The following is a 24,668-nucleotide window of genomic DNA, read 5'->3' on the forward strand; positions in this document are numbered from 1 at the left end:
CTACCCTCTGAAAGATATTGTAGAGAAGTAGTATAATTTCTTCCTTAAATTTTTGGTAGAAAAAGCTTTTGATAAAATTTGACCCCCTTTTATGATAAAAACTCTCCAGAAAGAGAGCACAGAGGGAACCTAACTCAACATAATAGAGGCCATATATGACAACCCCACAGATAACATCATTTTCAACATTGAAAAGCTGAAAGCATTTCCTCTAAGATCAGGATGTCCACTCTCATCACTTTTATTTAACATAGTTTTGGAAGCCCTAGCCTGGCAATCAGAGAAGAAAAAGAAATAAAAGGAATACAAATTGGAAAAGAAGAGGTAAAACTGCCACTGTTTACAGGTGACATGATACTATACCTAGAAAATCCTAAAGATGCTACCAGAAAACTACTAGAGCTCATCAATGAATCTGGTAAAGTTTCAGGACACAAAATTAATGCATAGAAACCTCTTGCATTCTTAAACACAAACAATGAAAGATCAGAAAGAGAAATTATGGAAACAATCCCCTTTACCATCGCATCAAAAAGAACAAAACACCTAGGAATAAACCTACCTAAGGAGGTGAAAGACCTGTACTCTGAAAACTATAAGATATTGATGAAAGAAATCGATGACACAAACAGATGGAATGATATACCATGTTCTTGGATTGGAAGAGTCAATATTGTCAAAATGACTACATTACCCAAGGCAATCTACAGACTCAAGGCAATCCTTATCAAATTACCAATGGTATTTTTACAGAACTAGAATAAAAATTCTTAAAATTTGTACAGAAACACAAAAGACCCCGAATAGCCAAAGCAATCCCGAGAAAGCAAAACAGAGCTGGAGGAATCAGGCTCCCTGACTTCAGACTATACTACAAACCTACAGTAATGAAAAAAGTATGGTACTGGCACAAAAACAATAATATAGATCAATGGAACAGGATAGAAAGCCCAGAAATGAACCCATGCACCATGGTCAATTAATCTATGACAAAGGAGGCAAGAACATACAATGGAGAAAAGACAGTCTCTTGAATAAGTGGTGTTGGGAAAACTGGACAGCTACATGTAAAAGAATGAAATTGGAACGTTCTCTAACACCATACACAAAAATAGAATGAAAATGGATTAAAGACCTAAATGTAAGGCCGAACATTATAATACTCTTAGAGGAAAACATAGGCAGAACACTCTTCGACATAAATTGTAGCAAAATCTTTTTGGATCCATCTCCTAGAGTAATGAAAATAAAAACAAAAATAAACAAATGGGACCTAATTAAACTTAAAAGCTTTTGCACAGCAAGGGAAACCATAAACAAAATGAAAAGACAACCCACAGAATGGGAGAAAATATTTGCAAATGAAGCAACTGACAAGGTATTCATCTCCAAACTGTACAAACAGCTCATGCAGCTCTATATCAAAAAAGCACACAACCTAATCCAGAAATGGGCAGAAGATCTAAATAGACATTTCTCTAAAGAAGACATACAGATGGCCAAAAAGCAGATGAAAAGATGCTCAACATCACTAATTATTAGAGAAATACAAATAAAAACTACAAAGAGGTATCACCTCACACTGTCGGAGCGGCCATTACCAAAAAATCTATAAACAATAAATGCTGGAGGGGATGTGGAAAAAGGGAAGCATCCTGCACTGTTGGTGGAAATGTAAATTAGTGCAGCCACTATGGAAAACAGTATGGAGGTTCCTTAAAAAACTAAAAATAGAACTACCATATGGCCCAGCAATCCCACTACTGGGCATATACCCTGAGAAAACCATAATCCAAAAAGATACATGCACCCCAATGTTCATGGCAGCACTATTTACAACAGCCAAGACATGGAAGCAACATAAATGCCCATCAACAGAGGAATGGATAAAGAAGATGTGGTACATATATACAATGGAATATCACTCAGCCATATAAATAATGAAATAATGCCATTTGCAGCAACATGCAGAAAACTAGATTATCACACTAAGTGAAGTAAGTTAGAGAAAGATAAATATATCACTTATATGTGGAATCTAAAAAAAATGATGCAATTGCACTTATTTACACAACAGAAACAGACTTTGGAAACAAACTTATGGTTACCAAAGGAGAAACATCGGGGGGAGAGATAAATTTGGAATTTGGGATTAACATATACACACTACTATATATAAAATAGACAATCAACAAGGACCGACTGTAAAGCACAGGGAACTCTACTCAATATTCTGTAATAAACTATATGGGAAGAGAATCTGAAAAAGAGTGGATATATGTATATATATATAACTGAATCACTTATCTGTGCACCTGAAACTAACACAGCATTGTAAATCAACTATAATCCAATATAAAATAAAAATTAAATTAAACAAATGTTTGGTAGAATTCACCAGTTAATCTATCCGGCCCTGGTGCTTTCTGTTTTTGAAGGTTATTAATTGTTGATTCACTTTCTTTAATATATACAGACCTATTCAGATTGTCTATTTCTTCTTGTGCTAGTTTTGGAAAATTGTATTTCAATAGATTGGTATATTTCATCTTTGTTTTCAAATTTGTGGGTGCAGATGGTGTATTAAAAAGATAATAAAGGAATACTATGAACAAATACCGTAAGATCTGTAGACATTTGTTCATAGTATTTATTATCCTTTTAATGTCCTTGTGTTCTTTAATAATGCCCCCTTTTTCATTTCTGGTATTAGTAATTTGTGTTCTCTCTCTTTTTTTCTTAGTTAGCTTGGCTAGAAGCTTACTGATTTATATTTTCAAAGAACCAGCGTTTGGTTTCATTGATTTCTCAATTGATTATCTGTTTAAATTTCATTGATTTCTACCCTAGTTTCCATTTTTTTTTCTTCTGTTATTTTGGATTTAACTTGCTCTTCTTTTCCTGGTTTCATAAGGTGGAAACTGAGATTATTAATTTTAGATCTTTCTTCTTTTCTAACATATTCATTCAATGATATAAACGTCCTTGTAAGCACTGCTTTTGCTGCATTCCACAAATTTTAATAAGTTGGTTTTCATTTTCAAATAGTTAAAATATTTTAAAACTTATCCTGAGGTTTCTTCTGTGACTCGTGTTATTTAGAAATGCTTATTCAATCTCCATGCATTTTAAGATTTTTCAAGTTATTTTTCTGTTATGATTTCTAGTTTAATTCCATTGTGGTCTGACAGTACATATTGTATGATTTCTATTCTTTCATATTTTTTAAGGTTTGTTGTATGCCCCACAATGTGGGCCATCTTGGTGAATGTTCCTTATGAGCTTGAGAAGCATGTGTATTCTGCTTTTGTTGGATATAATAGTCTATAGATCTCAGTTAAATCCAGTTGACTGAGGGTGTTGTTGAGGTCGACTCTGCCCTTATTGATTTTCTGCCTGCTGGATCTGTCCATTTCTGATAAAGTGGTGTTGAAAGCTTCAACTATGCGAGTAGATTAATCTATTTCTCTGTGTAGTTCTACCAGTTTTTGTCTCATGTAGTTTGATACACTGTTGTTTAGTGCATAAACATTAAGGACTGCCTTGTCTTCTTGGAGAACAGACCCCTTTATCATTATGTAATGCCCTTCTTTATCCCTGATAATTTTCCTTGCTTGCAATTTTGCTCGTCTGAAGTTACTACAGTTCCTCCTACTTTCTTTTGATTAGTGTTAGCATGCTATATTTTTCTCCATTTACTTTCAATCTATATTTCAATTATATTTACAGTGGGTTTCTTGTAGACAACATATAGTTGGGTCTGGTTTTTTGATCCATTCTGACAATCTCTGACATTTAATTGGTAAATTGAGCCCACTGATCTTCAAAGTAATTACTGATATATCTGGCTTCATATTTACCATATTTGTTGCCCTGTTCTTTGTTCCTACTTTTGTGTTCCACTCTTTTTCTGTCTTTTGTGGTTTTAATTAAGCAATTTATAGGATTCCATTTTTTTCTCCTTTCTTAGCTTATTGGTTACACTTCTTTTTCTCAGTTATTTTCTTGGTTGTCCTAGAGTTTCCAATGTACACTTCAACTAATCTAAATCCACTCTCAAATAACACTATACCACTTCATGTGTAGTGTGAGTACTTTATAATAACAAAATAATCCTAATTCTTCCTTTTCCTCCCTTCTATCATTACTGCCATTCATTAACTTGTATATAAGCATACATAAGCATAACCATGTAGGTGTGTGCATGTGTATACACACATACATAAGATATGCACATAAGCATATACAATCAAATATGTTGTTATTTTGAACAAACTGTTACCTATTAGATCGATTAAGAATAAGAAAAATAAATTTTTATTTTATTTTCACTTATTCCTTCTTTCAAGATCTTCCTTTCTTTATGTAGATCTGAGTTTCTGACCTATTTTCCTTTTCTCTAAAGAACTTCTTTCAACATGTTTTTCAAGGCAGGTCCACTGGCGACAAATTCCCTCCATTTTTGTTTGTCTGAGAAAGTCTGTATTTCTTCTTCATTTTTGAAAGATAATTTCACAGGGTACAGAATTCTAGGTTGGTGGCTTTTGTCTCTCAACACTTGAAATATTTCACTCCACTCTCTTCTGGCTTGCATGGTTTCTGAGAAGTACCTGGGTGTAATTCTTTTCTTTGTTCCTCTATAAGTGAGGTGTTTTTTTCCTCTGGACTCTTTCAGAATAATCTTTGATTTTCTATGGTTTGAATATAATATGCTTAGGTGTAGGTCTTTCGGCATTTATTCTGTTTTGTGTTCTCTGAGCCTCCAGGATCTTTGGTTTTGGTGTCTGACATTAATTTGAGGAAATTCTCAGTCATTATTATTTCAGTGACAATGGCAATAGAATTTCTTCTCTTCCTTTCTCTCTTTCTTCTCCAGTTTCCCATTACGCATATGTTACACCATCTGTAGCTGCCCCACAGTCCTTGGATATTCTGGTTTTTGTTTATTTGTTTCTGCTCTCTTTTATTTTCAGTTTTGGAGGTTCCATTGAGATATCCTCAAGCTCGGAGACTCTTTCCTCTGCAAGGACCAGTCTTCTAATACGCCTGTCAAAGGCATTCTTCATTTCTGTTACAGTGATTTTGATCTCTAACATTGCTTTTGGGTTCCTTCTTAAGATTTCATCTCTCGTTTACACCGCCCATCTGTCCTTGCATATTGTCTGCTTTATTCATCAGAACCCTTAGCACAGTAATCACAGCTGTTTTAAATTCCCGGTGTGATAATACCAACATTCCTGCCATGTCTGGTTCTGATGCTTGCTCAGCCTCTTCAAATTCTAGTTTTGGGCTTTTAGTATGACTTGTCATTTTTCTCTTCAGAGCTGGACATGATGAGCTGGGTACAAGTAACTGCCGTTAACAGGCCTTTGCAGTGGCGAGGTGTGGGGGGAGGGGACATGCTCTCTAGTTCTGTGACTAGGTCTCAGCCTTTAGTGAGACTGCGCCTCTGAAATGTGAACTTCACAAATGTTTCTATTTTCCTCCCCATTTAGGTGGGACAGGATGGCTAGGGCGGGCTGAAGTTGGGTATTTCTCTTCCCCCAGGTCGGTTAGGCTCTGATAACACCTCAGCAGCTTAGACTCTGGTTAAGTAGCTTCCACCAAGAGCAGGCCTTGTTAAGAAGAACCAAGTGCTCTGGTATAATTCAAGTTGGCTCTTTTTGCACTGCTCCTGCCAGAAGCACAAGGGTTTTTTTTCCCCTGATATCTACTGTCAGAACCTGGTTGAGCTCCTGGAGACAAATCTCACAAAATTGTTGGTGTCCCCCCTAAGACTAGGTCCCTAGAGTTTCTAATTCTCAGAGTCATCCACACCGAGCCTGCATCAGTTCAGGTTTTTCTACCGCAGCACTGGTTGCTGTGGCTGTTTCCATTTACCCTGGTAAGCCATGACTCCCTGTATTTGCCAGTCTGTCTCTCTGGTCTTGGGGGCAGTGGTTTGCCCTGTGTCTTCCCTTTTCTTCAAGATCCAAGCTGACTTGCTGATTTTTCAGTCTGTTCAGTTTTTATTTGTTAGGATAGGGTGGCAACTTCCAAGCTCCTTAAATGTGGAATCAGAAACTGCCACACAGAACTGGAAACCGGTATAATTTAAAATTTTATATATTACATTCGATTTCTATGCAATATCATTCATCTCATATTAGTATGCCAAAGAATGAGTTAAAACTCTCAAAAGAAGTACGTATCTGCTCATTTTGTGCACTTTTTGCTTTAGCTATTTAAATGCGATATTATTCAGAGCATAGAGATTAACTTTTATCAATATAATATTATCATTGTTGTTGCATTAAGGACTTTTTCCCATCAAAAATTACTTGATTTGATATAAGCTTTTATTTTAATGTCTCACTTTTCTCTCAATTTTATTTTTATACCCATCTCTTTTAAATACAATATAGATAAATTCTGTAGTTTGGTTCAGTTTGAGAATTTTCTGTTCTTAGGAGATATTTATTTATGTTAATTCTTGTAAGAGGTTTGTGGTTTAATAAAATATATATATTTGGTCTTTGTCCTCAGTTCCTGGCACAGAGCAACTAAAACCCTTGTAATTTCCTGCATGATAGAAGTTTTTGTTATTCCCAATGAGCCCCTTTCAACAAAAGCCAAATTTATGCTAATGATGTGGCTCTGGTGGGCCCCTCCCTCCAGGATGGGGGCTTGTCACCAGAAAAACCAAAAATGTGATTAGAGAGTTGAAAGCTTCCGATTGCAATGAGGTGAGAGGGGCTGAAATTGAGTTCAGTCACCAATGGCCAATGATTTAATCAATTATGCCTGCATGATGAAGGCTCCGTTAGAGCACCTAAATGACAGGGTTCAGGGCAGCTTCCAAGTTGGTGAATACACTCACATGCCAGGAGGGTGGTGCACCCCGACTCCATGGAGACAGAGGCTCCTATGCTTGGGACCTTTCCAGACCTTGCCCTATGTACCTCTGGATGTTCACTTGTATCCTTTATGATGAACTGTAATAATAGGTATAGTGTTTTTCTGAGCTCTGTTAAGTCATTCTACCAAATTATCGAACCCCAGGGGAAGGAGTTGTGGGAACCCCAAAATTTATACTTCACTGGGCAGAATTTATAGTTGGCCTGCAGATGGGTACCCTGGGCATGCCATTTGTCAGTGGGGCCTGAGGTGGGACTGAGTCTGTAGGGTCTGCACTTCTACAGGAATGTCACAATTGAAGAACTTTTGGACACCCAGTTGGTGTCAGAGAATTGGTATGGGAAAAGCACATATTTAGTGTCAGAATTTGTGTCAGGAGAAAGACAATGTGTTTTAATCTTATTAGTGTGAGTCTTACGAAATTGCCGTTTTTGTAGGTTAAAGTAGAATATTAGCAACTACGTACAGTTCAACACATATTAACTGATACTAGGGTTTCTCTCTAGTATGCTTCCTTTCAGTGATGAAATCTGTGCCCTTCTCCAAACATGTCTTCCCTCAGCTGTCCAGGCACACGGTAGGATGTCATTTCCTGGTCCCTTTGTGGTTAGGAGGGCTACTGGACCAATAACCGCCAAGGAGTTGTGTGTCATTTTCATGTTGGGGTGTTTAAATGGCTCTGCAAAACGTTTCAGAACTCTCTCTCCTCTGAGATGGCAGCTGGCAACACTGGAGATGGTGGCTGTCTGCCACCCAGGACCCACAGTGACTACCACGAGCAGAGTAGAACCATGGACTAGGAATTCGGTGAGCAAACATAGTATTTGTTTAAGCCGCTGAGACCTTGGGGGTTGTTTGTTACCACAAATAACCTATTTATCCTGACCTACTTTCTGTCCACTTTGTTTTCCCAATTTCTTTAATATATGAACAATATAATTTTGCTTCTATGTGCTCAAGTTTTCGTGGTAAATAAGAAGAAATGGAGGGATGAATTTAATATACTAAGTCATTTAGACTAATTACCTTCATAATAATATATTTCATGAAAGGAAAGCAGACTTCAGATACATTTATTTCTTAATAATAGTAATTATTTCTTACTGAAGGCAGATACCTTAAGAAAAGCAAAGAACAAAATTTTTAGATTTATGCATTTTATCATTTTTTTTGTATTTTGTGAATGGTAAATAGTGAAAAAGAAATGTAAGGTATGGAAAAATATGAGCTTAAGCTTAAAAAAAATGATACTAGAAAGAATAAAATAAATCCTAGAGCCTCTTTCTCTTCCTCTCGTTTTTTCCTCCCACCCTTCCCTCTTCCCTAGTATTTCTCCCTGTTTTCATTATTGGTAACAGAGCTCAGAATATTTTAGCAATAGATGACTTGCTCTGCAGAACTATTCCTGACAATAATTTGTAATTTCCTATAATTCTTTGTGTTTACTAGTAAATTAATGAAAATCCACACCTGTACGTCTCTTTGAAGAGGCAGCGGTCTCTTTAATGTTTTTAGATGCTTTACTGAAATTACGATTTCCTCTCTGAGGGAAAAAATAAATTTTCCCTCTTTAGAATGTGGAAATTAAATTGTATTCTTTTCTTTTTATTACATAGGTAAGTAGTATCAGGACATGCAGATGAGAAAAATTATTCAAAATCCTACCAACCCTCAATAACCACTCTTGTCCTTTTGGTGTCTAGTCTTTTAAGTGCAACTTCTGCATACAGATGTGTAACCTGCTTTTTTCAACAAACATATAATGTAACCGTATATAAGAGGTTGCATCGGAGGGTATGGATGTGAATGTATGGCAGGAGGAGCTGGGGGTGGGGAGGTGGGGAGGTGGGGAGAAAGTCGATGTAACAATGAACAGGAATACTGGTCCTGCTTGTCTCCCAGGGTTGGTGGCAGTTACTTATACAGTCTCTTTGCTCTACCTATAGAAGCCGTTCAGAGGAAACAAAGCAGGAAATGGCATTTTTAATTATGAAGTAATTATTTTTAATAGTCTACTTCTCCTAAGAATGCACGTTAACCTCATTACTGGATTGAAGACTCTTTGGGGAGAAAACTAGGTCTTATATTTTCATAACTTAGTTCTGATAAGACAATTGCTAACTAATTATACAATTGATCTTTGAACAACATGGATTTGAACTGTGAGTGCCCACTTACATGTGGATTCTTTTCAGTAATAAATATTATTGTACTACATGATCCATGGTTGGATGAATCCCCAGATGGGGAACCATGGATACAGAGGAACCCAACTGCAGATATGGAAGAACCCCCAGATACAGAGAGCCGACTACAAGTTTTTGACTGCACACAAGGTTGGCACCCCTAACCCCCATATTGTTCAAGGGTCAACTACAAGATTTATTTGGAGACATCATAACATAGGGAACAGAACCTCAGGTTTGGACCCCACAAAGCCTGAATCTGAATCTCACCTCCACCTCAGTAGTTATGGGTTCTTGGAAAAGGGCCATGACTTCTCAGAATCTGTTTTTTCATGTATGAAATGAGGATATCATTGATACCTTGTTGGTTGCTGTAAATGTTACATCATATAAAATAACATAGCTGATGTGTAGACATTATTTAGTCACTGATAGCTATTATTTTCTAACTTTCTTGTATCTTCAAATATTTATCCATCTCTTAGATTTGTAGATTTTTTACTGGCTAATTTGGCTAGGCAAGGAATAAGCAAATAACACTGAAAAATAAAAGTCTACCAGTTACTGATTTGTTACAAAACAGAAGCACTAGTGATGGGCCCCTCACCATCAAAATAAAGATATAATTAGTATGGCTAAAATTCATGAAATCTGAGTGTTAATTCTGTCAACAGCCACTTGCTAAAAAACTACAGCATTGGTGTGGAAGAAAACACTTTCTGGCTTGTCTGCCTGCTGGTGTGGTTATCCCTCCTGTTCAACGAAGATGCTGTGTAACTGGTGTGCAAGTTGTAAACTGTGCCACATATTCCAAGAGTCACAGAGCTGCCTGGTGCCAAGGTCCCACCAGAAGCAGCCAGGACACAAGGGGTTAAAATGCCTTGCACGTGGGACAGAGCTTCCAAGGGTCACTAGAGGGAAGCAGACAGGTGCAGACTTGTAACTGTGATGACAAGAAGACATTCAAGTAATGCTGCTTGTTCTGCCCCATTCAGAGAGCATACTTGGGATGCTATGCAGAGCCCAGAGCAGCAAAACTGGTACTCTAGACATAAGGTTTTTAAGGAGAAAAGGCAATTTTATCTACATCCAAGACAATCTACCTACTCAATGCCAATAACCTTCAAATATTCACCTCTAGCCCAAATCTCTCTTCTGAGTTCCCTCTGTATATCCACTCAGTAAATGTCTCAGTCTCTTGACACTCATTATCTTTATGCTGTCCTACAGGCAACTTGGCATAATGGTCAGGAACACATTCTCTGGAGTCAGACTGTCACTCTCTCCATCTTTACCAATACCACCCAAGTCCAAGCCACCACCATTTCTCACTGGAATGACTCCTATGGCCCCCTGATCTCTCCTCATCTACACCTGTTTCTACTTTATCCAGCGTTCTAAGAGTTTTTCAAAGCACAAACATGTTTTTAAATAATCCTTCCTGCTTAAAATTCTTTAAAATCTCCCCATTTTTTCTTAGAGTGAAAACAGAAGTTAATACTGTGGGCTGCAACAGCTAGCCTGGCTCCTATGTTTTTCCTTGATATCTGTGTTCCACCTACTTTGGACATTTCAGTTTTTCCATGCGGCATGTCTTCTCTTGCCACAGGAACTTTGCCCATACCTGGAACATCTTCCCTACTCTTGCCTACTTAGCATCTCATCTTTCAGATCTTAGCTCAGATGATACTGTCTTGAGGAAGCCTTTCTTGACCCCTTGACTAGGACATACTGTCTGTTATTTGTCCCCAGAGCATGGTGCATTCTTCCTCCACACAACCTTTCTCAATTTAAGATCCCTTTCCATTGCCTTCTGACTTTAATTGTTCTTGATAAAAAGTCAGCCATCTTTCTTTTTGTCATTGTTCCCCTGTATGTAATGTGTTATTTTTTTCCTGTGCCTGTTTGCATGATATTTTCCCAATCTTTGGTTTCCAGAAATTTGACTGTGATGTGCCTAGGTGTGGTTCCTTTGTATTTCTACTGTGTGGAGTTCACTGAAATCTTGGATCTGTAGTCTGATATTTTCCCATGATATCTGAAAATTTTCAGACGTTATTTTTTCAAATATATGTCCTGGTCCATTTTCTCTGTCTCTCTTCTCAATTTGGAATTCTGAATACATGTGTGTTAGGCCACTTGACAGGTCACTGATGATTTGTAAAGTGTTTTACAATATTTTTCTCTCTGTGTTTTAGTTTGAACAATACCTACTAACCACCCTTCAGGTTCACTGATCTTTTCTTTCACAGTTTCTATTCTTCTGTTAGGCCCACTGCCACAGACTCAATGTTTGTGTCCCCCCAAAATTCATATGCTGAAACCTAGTCCCCAGTAGGATGGTATTAGATGCAGCCTTTGGGAGGCAATTAGATCATAAGTGTGAAGCCCTCATAAATGAAATTAGTGCCCTTATAAAAGAGGCCCCAGAGAGGTCCCTCATCCCTTCCACCATATGAGGTTACAAGTAAAGGATAACTGTCTATGAACCAAAAAGTAGGCCCTCACCAGATACCAAATCTGCCCATGCCTTGGTCTTGGACTTCCCAGCCTCCAACACTGTGAGCTATAAATTTTTGTTGTTCATAAGCCACCCCTTCTGTGGTATTTCACTTTAGCAGCCCAAACAGACTGAGATACCCACCTAATCTATTTCTTTATTTCAGATATTTTTAGTCTAGAACTTCTATTTGGTTCTTTTTTTATACTTTCCATTTCTCTGCTGAAATTCTTCATCTATTCATCCATTCTAGCTTTCTTTTTCAGAAAATCCTTGAATGTGTTCACAACAGATGTTTTAAACTCCTTACCTTTAGTTCTGATATCTGGTTCATCTATGGGCCTGCTTCCACTGATAGATTTTTTTTGTTGATTTATCACATTTTCTTGCTTCTTTGCATGTTTTATAATCTTCCAAATTATCTATGGAACACTGTTTATATAAGAACAATGGAGCCTAAAGTATACTATTTTTTTGTCTGTTTGTTTTCCCATTACAGTTCCAACTCTTTCCTATATCTGGAGGTTAAGAGGAGGAACGGATCATTCATATTTTGCTAAGAGTTGAGCTGGTTTAATTAAAGCTGTGCTGCATCTCCCATGGCTAGATGTATGGAGTTCCTATCCTAGCTTTCATCCTACAGAAGCCACTTCCCACCCTCAACAATATAACTGCTGCCTAGCTCACAAATTTTGCCTTTGCCAGTTCTAACCACACACACACACACACCACAAATATTTTTGCCAACAAGTTAGGTCAGTGCCAATGACAACTCTATGAGTACAGGTTGTTTAACAAGTAAATATGACACTTTCAATCACACTTGACTCCTACTGGACAAGTGGAGTGTTTCTAGATTTCCTGGGCCAATACATCAAAAAGAGTCTGGGTCTGTCCTGCCTGTCTATATTCCTATTCAATTATGCTAGCTTAGTCCAGTTTTGGAGCCATTCCTGATTAATATCTAGCTGCAAATGAAGTCTATAATTAGTCCCAGTATCTGTATGCCCCTGAGCTTCATATTAGAATGTCATACTAGAAAAGACATGGGATTTGGAGTTAAACTAACTTGAGTTTATTATTATTTATTTTTATTTTTATTTTTTTAATATGTTGGGGATAGGAGTTTATTAATTTATTTTATTTATTTTTGCTGTGTTGGGTCTTCATTTCTGTGCGAGGGCTTTCTCTAGTTGTGGCAAGCGGGGGCCACTCTTCCTCGCGGTGCACGGGCCTCTCACTATCGCGGCCTCTCTTGTTGCGGAGCACACGCTCCAGACGCGCAGGCTCAGTAGTTGTGGCTCATGGGCCTAGCTGCTCCGCAGCATGTGGGATCCTCCCAGACCAGGGCTTGAACTCGTGTCCCCTGCATTAGCAGGCAGATTCTCAACCACTGCGCCACCAGGGAAGCCCGAGTTTATTTTTTTTTATTATTATTATTTTTTTCAGTTGTGACTTTTTTTTTCATCTTTATTGGAGTGTAATTGCTTTACAATGTTGTGTTAGTTTCTGCTGTACAACAAAGTGAATCAGCTACATCTATATATCCCCGTATCCCCTCCCTTTTGAGCCTCCCTCCCACCCTCCCTATCCCACCCCTCTAGCTTGTCACAAAGCATCAAGCTGATCTCCCTGTGCTAAATGCTAGCCCCACTACTTCTTGTATGTGTGATCCTGGCATCTTATTAAACTTTCTGAGTCCCAGTTTTGTTATCCATAAAATAGAGAAGACAATGTCTGCCTCATAGAATTGGGAGGATTAATGAGCATTTAGTAAGTAATGAGCACTGAATGAAATCTTGCCATGTGCCAGGTATTGTGCTAAGTGCTTCTCCCATGTTATCTCATTTAAATGTCACAATGTTCTTTACAATCCATATTGCTATGAATTTATTCCCATTTATTTCCATTTACATATGAAAAAAATGAGCTTTAAAGAGGTAAAGTCACTTGCCTCAGGTCATATAAATCAGCAGCTGTAAAACATGGATATAAACCTAAAAGAAATCTGAATCAAGAGCCTGTAGTCTTTATCCACTAGGCTGAAATTCCTGGAACTTACTGACCCTCAACACAGTGCTTTTACTTTTACTAATTAAAATTATAAAATTAATAATGTAAATAAAGTTAATCCCCATTAAGTCGACTTGGTCTAGATGACTATGCTCTATCTTAGTTTTCTACCTCCTCGCCACTAGAGGTTTGCTGCTAAGCCCGCATCAGAGTTAGAACTCTGACCTAGACCCCATGCCTCTTGCTTGAGGCCCTAACCTGCCCTGCTAATATCAGTTTCCTTACTCAGAGGTAGAGTCTCACTCAACTGCTTAGATGAACGTTCCCAGAGCGTACTCAAGGAATCATGTTAGTAGATGGTATGTTTTTAAAAATGCCATACAAATGCTGCATTTCTAAAACCCCTTCTCGTCACATATTAAACATTCTGAGAGGTCCTTCATCTAAGAAATCAGATGAAGCTGGTTCGACCTAGTGTTTCCCAGGCTTACGTGAACACGGAACCCTTTTTTGAACAGCTGTTGATACCTCACCTTGAAGTGTTACCACATAGACTGCCTTTATGTAAACATCTGTTTGTGTCTTGTGCCCTTGGATGCCTCACAGCCCCTAATGCAGAAATCAGTAAAGGCTCACAGAATGCATGAATGATGGAAAGAATGAGCAAACACCTAGTAGTAATCATTGTGACACAAATTGCTAATCTGGAAGGGGAAGAGAGTAGACATTTTTCCTTTTTGTTTCCTGACTTCTGTATCAAGTATACAAAAATGTTTAGACTCAGGTTGAAATGAAGCCTTAGATAGCACAAATGGAACCAAACAAGCAATTCACAATACATTATCTATATACACGTCTTTCCTTTTTGGGGGGGGAAAGAGGAACCACAGAGAGAAGGGAGATAAAGGAAGATCTGTCCTAGGAAATGTTGCTTTTAGTGCAGCAGCTCTTACTGAACTAATCACTCCCTTGGTACACGTTAGGTTAATGTCTTACTTACTAATTATTCCAGTATTGTACTGTGGTATTATTACTCAGGAGAAATTACTTTGGTGCTCATCTTTTATCCTATTATATTCTTACTTGGCTTGAACTGTAATTCTTCCTTTTTACAGTGCTCGGCGGGCCTCTTACACCACATATAGCTTTATGACCAACATACTCACCCTTCCCATTCACTATTTTGGGTAGTATGATAAAGTACATAAAAAGCCATTATTCTTTTCCTTGAAAGCTCTCAAAATACTGATGAGCGCCTACTATGTTATGGACCTAGAGTATGCGATAACTTGAAAAGCAATTGCCCAGAGCAAAGGGTCAAAATCTACCTACCTAGTAATAGGAGCTGCTGTACAAGGTAATGAGCAGTACACTTTGAAAATTAAAAAGATGGTTCTAGAAAAGACCAACTAAAAAGTACCACTTGTCTTATTTTTATACCTGTTTATATTAAATAATGAGGTCCAGATTTTCTTAGAAGCAGATGACATCACTTTTTGTAATAAGGAAGAGATACTATCCTCTCTTATCTAATCAACTACAATTCATGTTTCCGTTTCCAAGGCAGCATCCCTTCCTTAAGGACACTTCATAAATCCAGGTAAAGTTCTCCCCTTGTCTGTGCTCACAGAGCTATGGTCTTTGCCTTCAGAATACCCTGATTGGCTATGATTTGAATGAGTTTCCCCTTCACTGGACTGTAAGCCTGGAAAGTCAGGGCTGGCTTTGCTCACCATTTTATCACCTGCACTTAGCACAGCATCGGGCCCCACAGTAGCCACTCCACAGATATTTACGAATAAATAATACATGTTAAATAGTACATATTTGTGGAACAAATCTTGCTGCATACAGTGGTGACTGAAGTTCTCAAGGCAATGTAGTATCTGAAACGCTACTTGACTCCTCAGTTGTTTCTATTTCCAACTTTTTTCCTCGGAAGTAGAATTCCAGATAAGGAATGAATACAAGTGAGCTAGCAACTTGGATCCCATTGGGCACACTTATTCAGCTTTTAGATGCCCTAATTCTTAAATAATATAGAGTTGGGGTTCTAACTTTTAACTCATTGTATTGATTAATAGGACACTGTGCTTCTCCTTCTTGACTTGTAATTGTGCTTTTCCACACATGTCTGCAATAAAGAAGGGAGTGGGTTACTGGACTGAGTGAATAGAGATGCTATTGGGCAGCCCAGTGAGGAAAGACAAAGTGATCCCGGAGATAGTAATTAAATACCCCTCCTTCTAGTAACACCTAAGGGTCTTAGGGGTATAAGTGACTGTGGTGGAGACAAATGTAGACAGACAACAGGTACCATTGGTTCTGTGGTTTGCAAGGAAGTAGAGTGTGACTCTTTCTTGGGGAGGGAGACCAGTGTCGGAAGGGGGAGGAGAGAAATGATAATTCAATGGAGGTGAAGCTGAGAGGAGTCTGGCTCCCCGTCCGCTTTCGCAAAGGATGTTCCAGGGCAGCTGGGGGGATGAACTGTCTGCTGAAGAAAGCAGTGGAGGAGACAAGGAGGTTTTCATTGAGTTCCTGTGTGTATGATGTCATTAGATTGTATATTGACTTAATGTTGATATGTGCACTTTCTAGTATATTCTGCTGAATTCCTTGACATAACTTTCCAGCGAGAGTGCTTGTCTGGTATGTCAGATATTTTCAAGAGGGCTGGGAAAGCAGAAAAGAACACCTGGCAATATTTCATAAAATTAATTACTTGGGGGAATTCATGAAAAATTGCAGATACACGTGCTACAATATAAGGTTAGTGGACCATGTCATATTTTCTTCTAACAATTGCCTACGTTGTGTTATTTTTCACTTAAGTGAGACTCTGTTAGTTTACCCTTAGTGGTCACTGATTCTCCAGTGAAAAAAGGATCCTCTGTGTTTGGTCTCCTCAGATTTGAAAAGACCCGAAGATAAGATGAAATTGGAACCTGACTCAGGAAACAAAGCTATTCCCAGACAACTGTTAATCTAACCTGGGGAGATTTATTAACAGTCGGTCAAGATTTGCCTGGAAAATTCCCCTTAATATGAGCTTTTGGTAGAAAGACGGCGGTCTTTCTACACAGATCCTCAGTCCAAAGACCTGAACTCCATTCCAGGTTGTTCAGTGGGCAGCTTTAAGCAAGCCCCTTGCTTCCCTCAGCCTGTTTCCTCAGTTATCAAATGAGGGTAAGTTCCTGTGATAGCTCTGTCCACCGCTTATGATTGGAGGGAATGTCATGGACGTTAAAGCACTTGGAAACTTGAAAGTAATGAACAAATGTAAAACAGAATTATTAAAAGGGTGGATTCAAGCCTGCTGCAGAACTACCGGCAGCCATAATAAAATAATCATATTTAATCTGGTAATTTGTTAATGGACCTCCATACAGGCCCATATATAAAGGGAAGCTCATAAAGAATGTAGATTTGTCCATATCCAGATGGTGTGTGAATGCAGCCTGCATCGTCATCACTGTTGCCACCATCACCTTCATTATCATTGTCATCAGCATCACCGTCACCGTCATTATCATCACTATTGATGTTGCACAACCACTGTGCGTCAGGCACGAGACAGGGCTTTTCCCTTCACGCTACCGTTAAGTTCTCTCAGCAACCCACAAGACTGCTCTTTTATTATCCTCCTTTGAGAAAAGAGGGGTTACAGGCTCCATGAAGTTGCCAGTGGTTCTCAAACTCAGCTGTGCATCAAAATGACCTGAGGACTTTTCAAAAATGCAGATACCTGGGTTTCACATAAAAGCTACTGAAGCGGGGACTCTATTGATGGATCCCAGGCAGCTGGAAATTTGTTTTCAAGCTCTACGGATGGTCATCCTGAGCAGGCAGACTTGTGAATGACTGGGCTAAGTGACTTCCCCAAGGTCGCATAGCTGGGAGCAAAGCTGGACCCTAACCCAGGCTAGCCACTGGAAACCCATGTCAGCTCTCAACCACTTTTCTGTCTTGCCTGCCTGCAATCTATTTAACGGAACAACTGTCTTTTAATGACTTTAATTGGCTTTTCCACATTCTACCTCCACTATGAAACTATACTGCCAGATTACTTTTCCCTTAATGACCATTTAAATGTTTCATAAGAATGACTTAGTTCCCAAGGATATTTTATACCGTGGCCAGTTGCTAATGATATGGTAGCATTTACCTATAGCTGAATGTAATAACTAATAAAAATTAAGATCACAAAACGGGTGGGTCTGTGTTTGACTGCGGGGAACTCATAACCACTGATCAGAGAATATCCATTCGGTGCTGAAGGAGTTTTGTACAAGGGGCTGTGAGGGGAAGTGGATGGGGCCCAGGGCAGTAGTGGAAGCCTATGCTTTTTCTACTTAAAGGTCCACGTGAATTTCCCAGGAATCATGCTAAAATGCATATGTTGATTTAGCATTTCTGGAGTGGGCTTGACAGTCTGCATTTCTAAGCTCCCAGCTGGTGCTAAAGCTGCTGGCTCCTGGGTATAGGCAATTGTAACCGTAGGGTGGCTATGAGGAGATCCACTCTCAGAAGAATGAGCACAGGCCTGAGGAGTGGGGCCTCAGACTGCCCCTCACTGATGGGGATACTGAGTGTGGAGGACACCCAGAGGTATGCTTCCGACATGAGAGAAGCAACCTGGGGGACGCATGGCCCAGCAAAGACTCTTTTATCTACTATGGAGTAGGGAAAGGTTATTCGTTTAAGTAAAAAGCACATTTAAATATTGATTAGAGGGCTTACAAACATACGGTTATGAAATTTATATACATTTGGAAATATTCTGTATAAGTCAAATGAGTGAATTCTAGGCCAACGTTGGTCGACCAGCTGGAACAAGAAGGAGGGTGCTGCCGAACGCTGACTTTCTTGGGAGGATCCCATGAGCCAAGGCTCCCGTGGCACGTGCCCCGTCTAGCTCAGGGACACTGCTTCCTGTAGTCGCTGTGGTCACATCCCTACCTGTCAGGTGATGAATGGCATGGTACTCTGAAAAGCCACACAGAAATGAAAATAAACAGCAATTGGAACAAAGCATGTGCTTTGGCTAATGCATTTTGTTCTTCAAGTCTGGGGAAGGTTTTGCTGGTGGAATTGTCTAAGGGACAAAAGATGAAAATAACCAGAGAATGGGCTTGCGTTTTCATTAGGCAGAAGTGTAATGAAACCGTAACTCTAAGACCTGCGACTGTCCAGAGTGAAAATGTACTAGGTGTGGTGAATTGCATTAAGTCTCCTGCTCTGATGGGCCAAATGAAAGCACTCTGGGATTGCAAAAGGATGGGGCTCATTCTTCGACTAGATGGCTTCTCCAACTTCACCTGGGACTACGTGAGCTTGGCAACGCCCTGACAGTCCCTTGCAGCAGGCAAAGAGAGTTAAATCTACAGAGAGTGATTGGTGGGGAAGGAAGGAGGAGAAAGTTTCACAGTGCCCATCCAGTAAGGAAGGGTCCTGATGCTGGAGACATCACTGCCCTGCACATGTGCAGGGCTGGCATCAAATCAGGCTGGAACCATGGCTGCCTTCAGAGGCCAACAGGAGGCGAGCCAAGTGAGAATGATGACGATCGGAAGGTCCTAACAGGGACCCCTCATTTAGCGCTTGCCCACCGCTGCCAAGCAGAACGTGAGTCCAGGGCTGCAAGAACTTTTGCTTTGTTTCAAAAGGAGCCATGATTCGAAAATTTTATATAAAATTACCCGTTTTTTTAAGTCATCCACAAAATCACATCCAAAAAATAAATAAATAAAGCCACTGGCAGCCAAATAAAAATCATGTCATTAGGGAGTGTACAGGTGGTGACCATGGGGCTATATTTTTACACAAGTTCAGAGACGGCATGGGTTTTCAGAGACTGAACCCAGAGGTGGGATGCAGTAGCAGAGCAGGTGAACACAGGGTGTCCCCAGGCCCTCTCTTCTCCATCCATCTTTACTCTGTTCTTTCTTTCTTCTTAGCCCTTCTCCATTCCTGACATCATGTTATAAACTTATTTGTGACTTTCATCTTCTGCCAACCCTTCTCCTCAACTAGAATGAATGCTTCATGAGGGCTGGGGCTTGTCTGTCTGTTCTCGGCTGTCTCCTCCACACCTCTACCATGTCTGGTACGTAGTAGGTGTTTGCTTAATAGGTGCCCCGTGAATAATAAATGACTGGTACGTGCCTCCACCTAAAACATCGAAGCCAGGATGAACTTGTGTCATAGGGCCCTTACTCCAGAGTCTGATGTCCAATTTCTAGTGGTTCACGAGGCTGCTTTCGGCCAGGGTGACCCAGGATAACGTCTATCCGAAAATTTGAAGGAGAACAAAATACTCCCAATCCTCCTTCTACTTTGTTTTAAAAAATCTGCAAGAGAGAAAGGCAAATACACATCCATTTGTGGTGTGTATTTAGCTGTGATCATGAAAATACTGACTTATTATTTGAAATCGTGTAAAACAAGAACTTTCGTTAAGAAAGCGTAGCTGAACAAACAGACCCAGGAGCCATATCTGCTGACACACGGTGCCGTACTGAGACCGAAGGAGGACATCAGCAACGCCGCACTCTCTAAGAATTCTGCACCACACAAACTGGCCATGAGGGGATAAAAAGAATGCTGGGGAACTTCTAGCTCTTTCTGAAAAAGAAAATCCTGGCTCTAAATCTGGCAGTACCCGGTAAGAGGGGCATCTCATCTGTGGCTGCCTATAAAACTGGCACTCCTTTGCTTGAACAAAGCCACTTACTACACACTACTTCAAATAAACAAAGCTCAAAACAGACACACATGCATGTTTTTTGGCCACCTGCTGTCTGAGGAAAATAGCTATGCAACGTGCATGCCCTAGTTTAAACCAGTCTTTGAATTTCACACAAAAGCCTCCTTCCTCTACCAATTTCCCTTTCTAAAGTTGAGTCCACAAAAGGACTAGAAATATATTTCCTGTTCAGTGAGAAAAAAATATGTTTCAAGGGCAGTCCAGACCTTTTGTAAAAACACTTACTTTGAAAGAACAGGACAGATTACGTATTCAAAACAAGACACCTTCTATAGAGCAGACCAAAAAGCTGTTCAATGCCCTGGCCTTGCTCTGTGCTTGCAGCTCCGGCCCTGCTGGGCATGGTTAACAGAAAGGGTTGAGCCTGCATGGTCTGGTCCTCTGGGGCTGCTGCACCAGGGTGGTGCTCAGAGAACAAGCACTGGGACAGGCTGTGAGCAACTCAGCAGGGCAGTCTTATCTCTGTGCTGAGGCTACTGCTTCCTAATGGGGAAATATTGGTGGTAGAGCTCTCCCTTCAGGTACAGGCAGAACCAAGGCTCCCCAGATGATCTGACTCTGGAGGAGGGAGGGGCGCCCATCACCTGTTGGGCAGAGGCAAGCAGTCCCTGAAGAAGGCATCCTTTGTCAGGTCAGACCCCTTCCAGACTCACCCAAGGCTATTGGTCTCCTTGACATAGTTTCTTGACTCTGCCGAGGACGTGACCCAGCTCACTCACTAGCAGTGGGGATCACACTATTTACCTCTCATAGTCAGGAGGGCTGAACTGAAGGCAGTGACCAGAGAAAGGTTAGAGGGGAGACCATGGTGGTCTCAGTGAAGTTGAAACTCAGTGAAGTTGAAAGCTCGTGGCTTCACATGCAGGGAGATTTAGCTAGAGTAGTCATTGAAATACAGTGGCTTAGGACTCTGGAGATTGAAGGCTATTTTGGGGTGGGGGAGGGTGGGGGAGGGGGAGGAAGGGGGAGGACAGCAGTCAGCTTTTTAATTGAGTTTCCAAATGAATACGTGTAGAGAATAAATGATATACTGATTTTCTACTGGTGTCAAGATGACAAATCGTGGGGTGGAATGGAAGGCTTCTGATGACTTTTTCCATTTATGCCTGGATGATACCGTAACTGAAAAGCGAGACAGAGATATAGAGGAAATTTAAGGAAGCTGGCTGTGGGCTTCAGAAGCCCAAGGATTCACACCTCTGTCTACTAATACATTCTAGACACGGAGCTCACCACTGTGGACGTGATGGGGTGGGGAGAAGCTGTAGGAAATCCTGGGATCGTTTTCCGTTTGGAAGATGTAAACAAGGACACAAAAGTTATGGAGCCATGAGGTGTCCCTTCTCATACAGAATTTGGGGTCAAGGAGAAGCAGTGGGCCAGGAACATTCCATATCGGGAGTCGTGAGCTGACACGGGTCTGTGGGGTGTGCAGTCATGAATGGACAGGAAGCTGAGTGGAGCTCGGGACTGAGCCTGGGGCTCCCCTGGGCCCTGCCATCGCTGGGTGATCCTGGATAACACACAACCTCTCTGGGCTTCAGTTTCGGCAGGAGGAGGTTTAAGATCCCTGGAATTTTAATGCACTGTTCTTCTAAGTCTGTCCACCTAGCACATGCCCTGATCCAGCGAGAGATCGAACGAGCCATGCTTTTCCCCCTATTTCTTCCAGTCCCTCCCCAACCTTCCACGTAAGGCAGTAAATTCCAGCAAAGGACCATTTCTGACCAAATTCTGAAAAGCCCAGAAGAACAGATTTTCTGGAGTCTTTGGAGTGTTGCAGATGAGCTGCTGGGATACTCCTTTAAGAAAGGACTCCTCGCCCGGCAGCTAGGAGGGTGGCAGCTGACAGCTAGACAACTCCTTCAGGCCCACCTCAGCCTTGGGGTGTGCGTGGTCTTCTTAGGGGGCCCTGAGCTACGAGAGGGTACAAGGGCCTGGTTGATCCCACCCAACATGGGTGTCTCAAAACAGGCAGGCCTTGCTCCTGAGGGCTCACCGGGCTGGAAGGGACTGTGAGGCTGCAGCCCCAGCCTGATTCTACTTCCTTCTTCTCTCCCAGGCTTTACTTCTCTCTTGAACAACCAGCATCTACATCCCCGTGGACCTGACAAACAGAGATGCTACTCACTGTAACATGTAAAGCCTAAGGTTTTTTTGTTTGTTTTTCCGAAAAGGAACATTGACAGGCTATCTCTGAGTAAGAAGATTCTCTTTGTAGCATAAAGATATGCAGTGTAGATTTCTTTCCCATTCTCTCATTCACAGACACACAGAGCCTTAGTTCCCACCAGCTGTAACCAGTGGTTCTCAACCAGAGGTGCCTGTAAGACATTTTCAAAATGCAAATGCCCAGACTCTACATGCAAAGCTATACTTAGTGGTTTGAGATGTACCCTGGTTGAGAACCACTGGTTTTAGCATGAATGCTTCGTCTTCTTCCAGAGATGAGCATTTATCCTGCTGAGGACCATATCTACAGAAGCTGAAAAGCATATCTACATGAAATGCTCAATTACATGATCCCTAGTTCACCTCCAGCTATTTTGGTAAACCCAGCCCGTAATGCTGCAGACTCATTCTGCAACATGGTGAATCTTCTTGGAAAATATTATAGAGAGGCGTAGAAAACCTTTAGGATCGCTTCCGACTTTGAAGATTTAAGCGAAAAAGGCAAAAGTTATGGGGCCATAAGATTTCCTTTATCTTGCAGCGTTTGGGGCAGGGAATTTTAAAGCGAGTTTCCACGGAAACTGGAAATAATGCCGCTGCTTCCGTCCCCGCAGGTTTCTAGTGTCACCATGGTGCCGGAGGTTGTGGCTATGCTCTCATTTCACAAGCTAAGTCCTTTGGGAGCATCAGTCGTGCTCGCTGTCTTCTCTCCCCTGTTAATCAGGGACAGCTCACTCACACAAACGTCAGGGGAGAATATTCGACGATGGTGTTTCCTGCATCACTGAATAAAGTCCCCTGAGATGATGTGTGTGCCCATGTAGCTTTGCTATTGGATTCAGAGAGGTTTTCTTCGAGGCAAGGTTTGTATCTGAAGACACACAGGAACTGAGATTCCCTAGGACAGGGAAGCCTTCCACTTGCCAAGGACATTAGTCTTGGAAAGAGGAAAGCGGGGGGGGGGGGGGGGGGGGGCATTCTCCCGGAATGTTAAATGCACCCAAAGGAACTACTTGATATTTTAAAAAGACTTCTCACTATATCTTCACAGCCAAAAAGAAAATTCAGAAGTCCTAGGGGAATGTAAACAGATGAGAGGGCTGTGCATCGGGGAAAATTTTCTCTTAGCAAAAGTCAAGTGTTCTCCATTTGGGGAAGACGAGGGGCGGGAATAACTGAGTGAACTTCGAGAAAGCAACTGTGCTGACAGCACAACCAACTGGGACGTGCAATAAGAAAAGGGCATTTAAAGTCACTGCACTGTGACTGCCCCTGGACATTTCGCAGCACATGATTAAGTCCTAATTTAATGCTTCCTGAATACAACCCATTAAATGCGTTCCTCAAAATTCACTAATTAAGAAAGCGCCCCTCTGGGTGCTCTGGAAGCGCGGCCCTGGGGTGGGGTGGAAGAGAAGAGCAGAGTCTGAGGCTCCCTCTTCCTCCTGCGAGCTGGGCAAGACCAGGATGCTCACGAAACATCCCACGCTTCCTTCTCCTTACCGCACGGTTATTTCAGGGATTAGCGAGTCCGCATGTGGATATGCTTAGTAAATCTGTGAAGAGCTATGCAGATATGAGCTTTTATTATTATTATTTTTTAAAAGCCTCATCTAAATATTGGCAGCATCAGGGGCCGGGAGTCCAGCTCCTCCAAGAGGCTGGCCGCATTGGAATTCGTGTTCCTCACTTACCCACCAGGAGACTTAGAGCAGTGACGTAGCCCTCTACGGCCCAGTTCTCTCATACATAAGATGGGAACTATGGTCGTACCTACCTCTTCAGATTGTCATGAGTGGAGAGGAACTCACGCAAGAAAAGCATTACTATACAAATCATGATGCACGGTGTCCAGTAAATGCGGGCTGTGATTAGTACAAACCAGGGCTGCCACTGAAAGCTGTAAAACTGTGCAGTACTAGCAAGAGAGGACTTGGAGGGAAGTCTGAGGGGGCTGGAGGAAGGTCCTTCTGGGAGAGCCACCAGCTGCTCGGGGCCCCTTGCAATGACCTGGCAACCTCCCAGCAGCCGGCCCGACTCTGAGTCAGCAGGAGAAACAGTTGCTCTGGTCTCCAGGCATACTCCTCAACTGTAAGATAATTACCCACCACCCAGCAGAGCTCTCAGCTGTGAT

At 41.1% G+C, this 24,668-nt stretch overlaps 1 protein-coding gene across 3 annotated transcripts in view; it reads right to left on the minus strand.

Moving 5' to 3' along the window:
* Nucleotides 1–24,668, minus strand: part of HECW1 (HECT, C2 and WW domain containing E3 ubiquitin protein ligase 1) — a gene marked incomplete at both ends in the record, with an annotated part of 472,369 nt that overhangs the window by 293,763 nt on the left and 153,938 nt on the right. The window lies entirely within an intron of this gene.

This window comes from Leucopleurus acutus (genome assembly GCF_964270905.1).
Source record: "Leucopleurus acutus genome assembly, chromosome: 9".
Lineage (NCBI taxonomy): Eukaryota > Metazoa > Chordata > Mammalia > Artiodactyla > Delphinidae > Leucopleurus > Leucopleurus acutus.